The following is a 7,839-nucleotide window of genomic DNA, read 5'->3' as shown; positions in this document are numbered from 1 at the left end:
TCTGCAGCTAATTTCCATACTTTTGACTCCTAGCTTTCTTGGTAAGCCTGAGGATTTTTATTAACTTTTCTGTATTTCTAGTATGAGATATAAAACTCCCTGAACATTTTTTCCTAAATGATCAACATGGTGGTCAATGACTTCTATGCTCCTGAAGTGAGAAGCCAGCTATATATTTTTACAACTGGAGAGGATTATTAGCAAAGGCAAACTTTATCAGGGGAGTATTTTTATACTTTCTGTCTCCTAAGCACTTCAAATCACGATTAGATGACATCCCAGATATTCAGATAAATACAGGGGCCAACAGCGAGGTAAGTGAGTAAACCAGAGAAAACAGGCAAGATTTTGATCAGTCACTAAAGCAAATAAAACCAAAGCAAATCAAAACAAGGCAAACAAATAATAACAGGGCAGAATTAATGCTTTAAATAAGTTTAAAACCATGTCAAGTGCTACCAGACGAGTAAAAAAACTCTATTTTCAGGGATGTCCTTCCACAACCATCTCTGTTATTGTCACTCCACTGAGGTTTGGTGTGTAAAGTACTGTGTAAAGTAAAGTAAAGTAGGAAAGAAACGAACCTGGTTATGAAAGATAGCTCAGATGCTGGAGGCTCTAAGACGGTGAACAGTATAGATAACTGTTTCCATCTACTGAGTTCTAATAGGAATTCCCGAGAAACTGAGGAATATTGCTCAGAATGTTAACATTCATTAATGTTAATGTTAACAATGTTAACATGGTAACATTCATTCCATATTCTACTTGTGAAAGGTCTACTTCACAGAAACAGAGTCTCCTGATGTCCTAACAATGCCTGGTGCTGGTGAGGTCAGAACCATTGACAACAAAAAGAAAATTTTTCTAGTTTCATTATTATTTCATCTGCTGAAATATTTAATTGCCATTTTCACTGTCACTCAGCTCTGTTCAAAGGAGAGAACTGGGATCATGCTAGATTACAAGACAGTGGTCAGCAAGAGCTCTGTTACTTTAGGCTGACTTGGATCCAGAGGTGACTTTGCACCATTTCACCAGGTATTAAAATGCTCCCTGATTTCTTCCAGACCAAAGAAACCACAGACTTTTTTTTTCTTTTTTTTTTCTTTTTTTTTTTTTTTTTTTTCCTGGAAACTCTTCAAAACCAATACAAACTGAATGCCTCTGAAAACTGAGCACATCCTTTTTAAAGTCTTACTTTGAAAGTATTTCCAAAATATTTATAGATGAATATATTTGCCCTCGGCTATTACATTCCAGTTTTCATCTGAAAAGCAATAGAAAGCAACATGTTCATCTGTCATATGGCCTTAAGTATAGCCAATAAAAATAAAATAAAAAATTAACGTTAGGATTTAAGACTGCTAATTTTCACTTCCCTCTTCTGGTCACATTTTGAAAGACTAATGATGACTCCTGTAAGCTATGTCCAGAGCAAAACTGGATGGAAACCACAGGTTCTGTCTGCTGATGTTAGTTATTAACATCTGCATAAACACTATGCTGAGTACATCTAACAGCTGCAGTTGCTTCCAGGAAAGTAACAGTAAAAAGACTATTACAACAGCAGATTTTCAGATCCTCCTGCAGAACATGATCCTTTCTATGATAATATACACAGCTTGCATCTACATCTTGTACACATCTCGTACCTGCATTTGTCATGACTGCTTTATTTGGTACAGCAAATTTTCCAAGCTTATTTTTTAGACTTGGAACCATTAAAAGGAACTGTAAGCATTTTAACTGCATGGCAATCCTTATACATGTATTCAGTAGTTGCTTGAGGCAAAATACCGAAGTAGTCCCAGGTGAAAACCAAACCAAACCAAAAACGAAAACAAACACAAAACAAACCCACCAACACGGTGTTTCCTTTCCCTTAACCACTAGTATTCAAAGTTATGCTGAAACTTGTGCTTTCCCTCAGGCCCACAATTTCTGGTAATCTCTTCTGCTCAGTTTGGGAGGAGAATTTGAGGGAAACTATTGGCAGTGGCACTCCTTTGGGTAAAAGCCAGGTGTACTGCTTCTTCAGGAAGCATTACAACCATCAACCATCAACAATATAAAGGGCTGCTATATTGGAGGATATCTCTAAAGGCTGAGAGTCCCGCTACGTTCTTACAGGGCACATTTTTTTCTGCTAGAAAAGAGAGGTGGGAATTTCAATTAAGCAGTAGGCCCCCGAGTCATCCACAGTATTTCAATGTTAATTCACACCCTGGTTGCCTCTTGGACTGCTTCAGGTAACTCCTGAATATTTTTTTCCAGGGGGAATCCCTCAGTTGTGTAGCCAAGAGCCAGTTTGTGCCATCTGGCTTCAAGGTCACGAATTGGCTCATGGCCATTTAATTAGCAGCATAAACATGGCTTCAAATAACATATGTGGGTGTCAATCCTCATTAGGAGATTTGTGTTTCTGAATCCCAAGTGATCAGGGTCATCTCTGTCATAGCCTTAACGCAGTCACCTACGGTCTAGAAAAGGGAAGAATTTAATTAACATTTTTATCAGCTACCCCTAATGAGAGCACTCCTCTGGGTTGTTTCTCTCTCCCTTAGCAATTAGGACACTTTCTTATTTTACTCAGGATTTTGGAGTACCTTCCATTGGAATGGGAACATCAAAGGTAGGCATCACTTTTCTGACCAGATAGGCACACACCTCCACTATTGGATCCACCTCTACACTCCTTCATGGATAGTTTTTCTTTTCTAGGTTTTCACCAAGCTTATAATTACAATCTCTGCTCATGCATTCTCTGATGATGCAAATTTAGACGAAACATGGAAGCTTTCTGGTTGAAACAGATTAGAAGTGGCTAACAGCCCAGGAAGGACAAGAGTTTACATAGACGGAAAAATCATGTCATGAGGTTTTAAAACATAAAATAACAGCACTGTATTCCTATTCCTCTTCTGTTTTTCAAATCATGGTAGTTGCCATCAATTCTGCTTTCTTTTCCTTTTTAAGGGTCTATGCCAGCTGAGGGCTGACCACAGTTGTGTGGTCACTGACTTTCACAGTCCTTGTTTTCAGAACTAATGCTTCAAGGTCAGTCTCTACTGTAAATCCTAAAAACAAGGATGCCAAAAAATTGCCAGAGATATTTCCCTTCCAAGTACATACAATCTAAAACTTGAACTGCTCTATTAAATTACACACAGTTTATGTTATTTTTGCCTTGCTTTTCAGACTCTAAACTGTTCAAGGCAGGGACTTATTCTTGATTTCATCTAATTTTACCTCCTTTTTAATGCCATGTGCATAGCAGCTGAGCAACAGAAGTGATTCTGCAATAGCAGCACAGAATATCAGAAAACAGTTTTGTTTACAGTCATTGGAGGACAATACACAAAAATACTCAGATGTTTGGTTTTTGATGGAAAATGCATGCATTACAATTATATGTCTTTAGAATATTTTGTGTCCTAGCCCAGATCCTCTGGCTCATTATTACACTATAACATAACATATAACACAATGTAATATAATATAATACAAATGAATACAATACAATCTACTGATAAATACAATGAACTCCAATACTGTCCGTTTTCTCACATCCTCTCTCCTCCACTAAATTTTGACAGCTGGATTAGCAGCTGGCACATGTTAGTGGACACTAAAGGACACTATTTTTTTTCTTATTCTAGACAAAATTTTTCTGCTGTCTGAATTCTAATCATGCTTATATCATCTCATCTTGGAACATCCCAGGAAAGTCCACTGACCTTTGGGATAAGAATCAGTGTGTGTGAGATAAGGACGGTATATATAATATGGTTTACAGTGTTTTTAATGTCTCTGGAGATATTTTAGGGTAGCTTTCTGTTTACAGCTCAAAGAAAACAGTACAGGGCCAATAAACTAGCTTACAGTTGTTACTTGTCTATTATATTTAAAAATAGCAAAATGAAAAATTTAAGCCAGTATTTTGTAAAAAAAAAAAAAAAAAAGAAGAAAAAAAAAAAAAAAAAGAACAAATTCCTATCCCATCCACATTGATTCTCACTGTTCAGGGAAAATTATGTCTCTTCTCCTAGTACAAAACTATTCTGGCAGCTAGAAGGTTGCTACAGATCATCAAAAAGCCATTTATTCTCAGAAACGTGCACTTAACCCAACAACATACAAACGCAAAGGGCCTCGAAGTTGGGAGAGAACAAAGAGTTACTTTAAGCACCCTTTCTCGTGCTGCAATTTGATGTCAGTGAGGAAAATGCAGACTGTTGGGTGCAAATGACAGATCAGTACCTGCTAAGGAAGCTTCTGTGCCTTCAAATGAGTGTTGTTCCCATAAAATGACTTTATTTCCGATTCTCCTTTTCCCCCTTCCTTCCACTTTTGTTTAGCCTATTTTGTTGCATGACACGAAGACACAAAACCTTCATCAGTTACAGAGTAAAGAACAACTATGTGAGCTTGTGAAGCATTATTTCCTTATAGCTACCTAAACTTGCTAGAGACCCTTTGTTCATTACCTAATTGCATGGTTAACATCAAATAATCCCATCTCCACGGTATCTATTCATAGAGGAAATAGCTTTCAAATTTGAATTAGAAAGTTTTATTATTTCACTGCTTCTCTTCATTGCTAAATGGATATCCGAGTTCGTCAGCATCAGAAATTATTATCTGCTTCACTGTAGTTCCTGTAAGACCTAAACAACAACTCCATTATTCTTGGCTTTATGAGCACATGGTAAGTTTGTTAAAAAAAAAGACTGTTTGGTTAAGCAAAGATGTTTGGTTAAGCAGGGAAAAGAACTCAGATTTTCTGATGTCCACTTTACTATCCTATTTACTCTTTTCTCAGAATCAGTTCTGCTATGTTCCTCCAGCTGGAACAACTTTATTCATATGACAAGGTGCACAAACAGAGCTCAGGCAACTCACTCGCTGAGACTGCCAGCTGCTTCAAACAAGGATTTTTGTTTTTATTGCATAAAGTCCAGCTTGCTTCCAGCCCACAGACACTACCATCATACAGACACTTAATCCTGTTACACAACTGTGGGCATGTACAGTGGGTTTTCCAGTGGTATTGAGGTTTTTTTACAAAAGGCTTTCACTTCCACTTCTTTGTGATTTTGTCAGCAGGCAACCACATGCCATGAAACAGCTTTTTCTGTATCTTTTTTTCTCCCAGAGGAAGAAAAAAAAAAAAAAAAAAAAAAAAAAAAAAAAAAAAGGTATTTCACAACAAACTTATCTGCTTTGTGGAACTAAGGAAAAGTTTCAAAAAGGAGGGCAAAGCAGCAGTTTACTGCTTCACAAAGGATTAAAGGAATATACAGGAGATGTGCTTTATAAGTTCTCCTTAAGGAGATGGTCTGCTTTTACGTAAACTGCCTTTCATCTTATCATATATTGTTCACAGTGAGGATATAAAGTAGACAGGATATTGAGTGAGGCTACAAATGATGCAGAAGGAAACACAGCTCTTTTCAGCAGTTTATGTTCTTAAACAGTGTTGAAATATTTTGAGTTTTCCACATCTCTATTTCTTTCTTGGAAGTACACTTTTGCTTATATAAACCCGACAAGCACCTGTGATTTATATTTTCGAAGCAAGACATGAATTTATTGAGCAAACCATTGGTTTAGTCTATAAGCAGGCTGTAAGCCTACTCTTTGGGATACTGCTGAGACTTGTTGTGATGGAATCTTCCTTTACGTAAACTTTCCTTGGGTGTCATTTTTTGCTGTATTATAAAGTTAACCTGGACTTTTATGAATACCTAGGTCTTTTTATTAATACTGGTGTTTACACTTAATGCTGTATAAAGCGATTGGGTTCTAGGAAAACCTATAATTCCAATTGTCTAGAATACTTTGTCAAATAAATGGCGTTTTTCTCCCTGTTTGCTTTGGAAAATATATCATCAAAAATGCAAGAGAATCTAAATCATTATTTTTAACAGAATGACCTGTGCACTGAGATTGGATTCCACAAAAATGCACAATATCCCCATTCAGAGAATTAATTTTATTCCAAACTATTTCTACTCGGTGCCATTGGATAAACTGCTTTCTGAAATAGACTGTAAGATGTGCACTAAAAACAGAATAATGAAACCTCAGCTTAAATGGGACTTAGTAAAAGAATATCAGGGAGATACAATTTATCCAGTGTCTAATCTCAGAAGTGTTAACAGTCTTACAATTTGAGGAAGAAGCAATGGGAGCTGCAAGTACTCAGTACTTCAGAAGAACTTCTCCTTCTTGTCAAACAATTACTTTTCATCTAAGAGCATCATTCAGTAGTTTGCTTGCAGACTGTAGGCCTGAAAACAAATCAGGCTAGCTGATTTGCTATCAGCTATCATCTACCAGGCTGACAGCACTGCGCTAGGTAAGGCAAGGCAGATGCACAATCTCCTACCCAACCTCAGATCTCCATCTGCATGAGACTGTATCCAAAGTAATAAGATATCCTGAGAAGCACGATAAGCTCCACTAACACTCAGTATAGCTTCTGGATCAGACTTCACTTAGAGCAACCATATCTGAGCATACCTCAAAGGACCCGAGCACATCTGCACCCACTCCAAGTAGCTGCATCTATAAATTAAGTGGGATGGGGCTCATTTGAAACATCATTATCTCACATCGATTGAAAAGAGAAGGTGCTGAAAGTGTTCGTTCTTTTACAGATGGAAGCAGGTTATATATTGTGAATTCTGATCCAGCTATCAGTACAGCAATATCATTTTGTCTGATTTTTTTTTCCCATTCTCTCATATATACAAAAATCCTTCTTGTTGTATAAGTATACATCATCAGAGTTGCATAATACTTTCCAGTCAGTGACTGCCCAGAAAAATGTGGATAAAATCAAAACACATTTTTATGATTTCTTTGGCTAAAAAGATCTTATAAATTAATTTTCCTTCTGAAATTTTGAATATTAACTTCAATTATTGCTTTACATTTTGCAGGAACTGAACAGAACATTGGCAGCATTATGGAAAAAAAAATTATATGCTGTTGCATATAATGCTCAAATTAGAATACCTCAGTTTTAGAGGTAGTATAAGTCTTCTAAACAGGTCACTGTTTAGAATCAATAAATCACTAATCTAAATTTGCTAAAATTCAATTCAACACATTTTTATTGGCTCAGTGAAATTCATAATCAGAAAGTGCTCTTTAAGTACTTATCAAGGGTATCCAGAAAGGAAGCTATTATAACCTCCTGTAAGGAGGGTTGAAAAGCAATTTGGTAGAAACATACTAGTATATTTTTTATTATTGCAAAAAGTTGTTATAGTTGTTCCAGTTTAGGTGCATTGTAGTTTACATATAGATTAAGTTTGCTGCTGCTTCTGCTATTGGAAAGTTCAGTATTGGATGCAGATAATATACCTTTCTTAGAAACATCTGCTTTCAGTCTGCAAAGTATGAAGGCTGGATGGACTTCCAGAGCTCAGTTCAGGAATATTGCTGCAGGTTTTTTCCTGGTATAGGTCTGGCCAAAACGACAAAAGAGTAATATTTTATTTTTCTAGGGGAATGAAATAAATCTGTGGGACAAGTAGTGAGTGAAGTGAACAGAAACAAAGAAATACTGTTTTAATTCTTTTAACTCAAAAAACGATCACAACAAAAAATATAATTGTTGTGCAAATTTATTATGACTGTGCTAGATATCTGTATCTCTAAAAATCAAGATGAATTGTCAATACAAGAGATTAACATTTAAAATGTTCTGTAGGTAAAAAAATAATAATAATTAAAAAAAAAGAAATCATAGAACCATAAAATGGTTTGGATTCCAGGCTGCTCAAGGCCCCATCCAACCTGGCCTTCAATACTTCCAGGGATGGG

The sequence above is a fragment of the Netta rufina genome, assembly GCF_964035555.1.
Source record: "Netta rufina genome assembly, chromosome: 1".
NCBI lineage: Eukaryota > Metazoa > Chordata > Aves > Anseriformes > Anatidae > Netta > Netta rufina.
Note: the sequence above shows the minus strand (reverse complement) of the source record.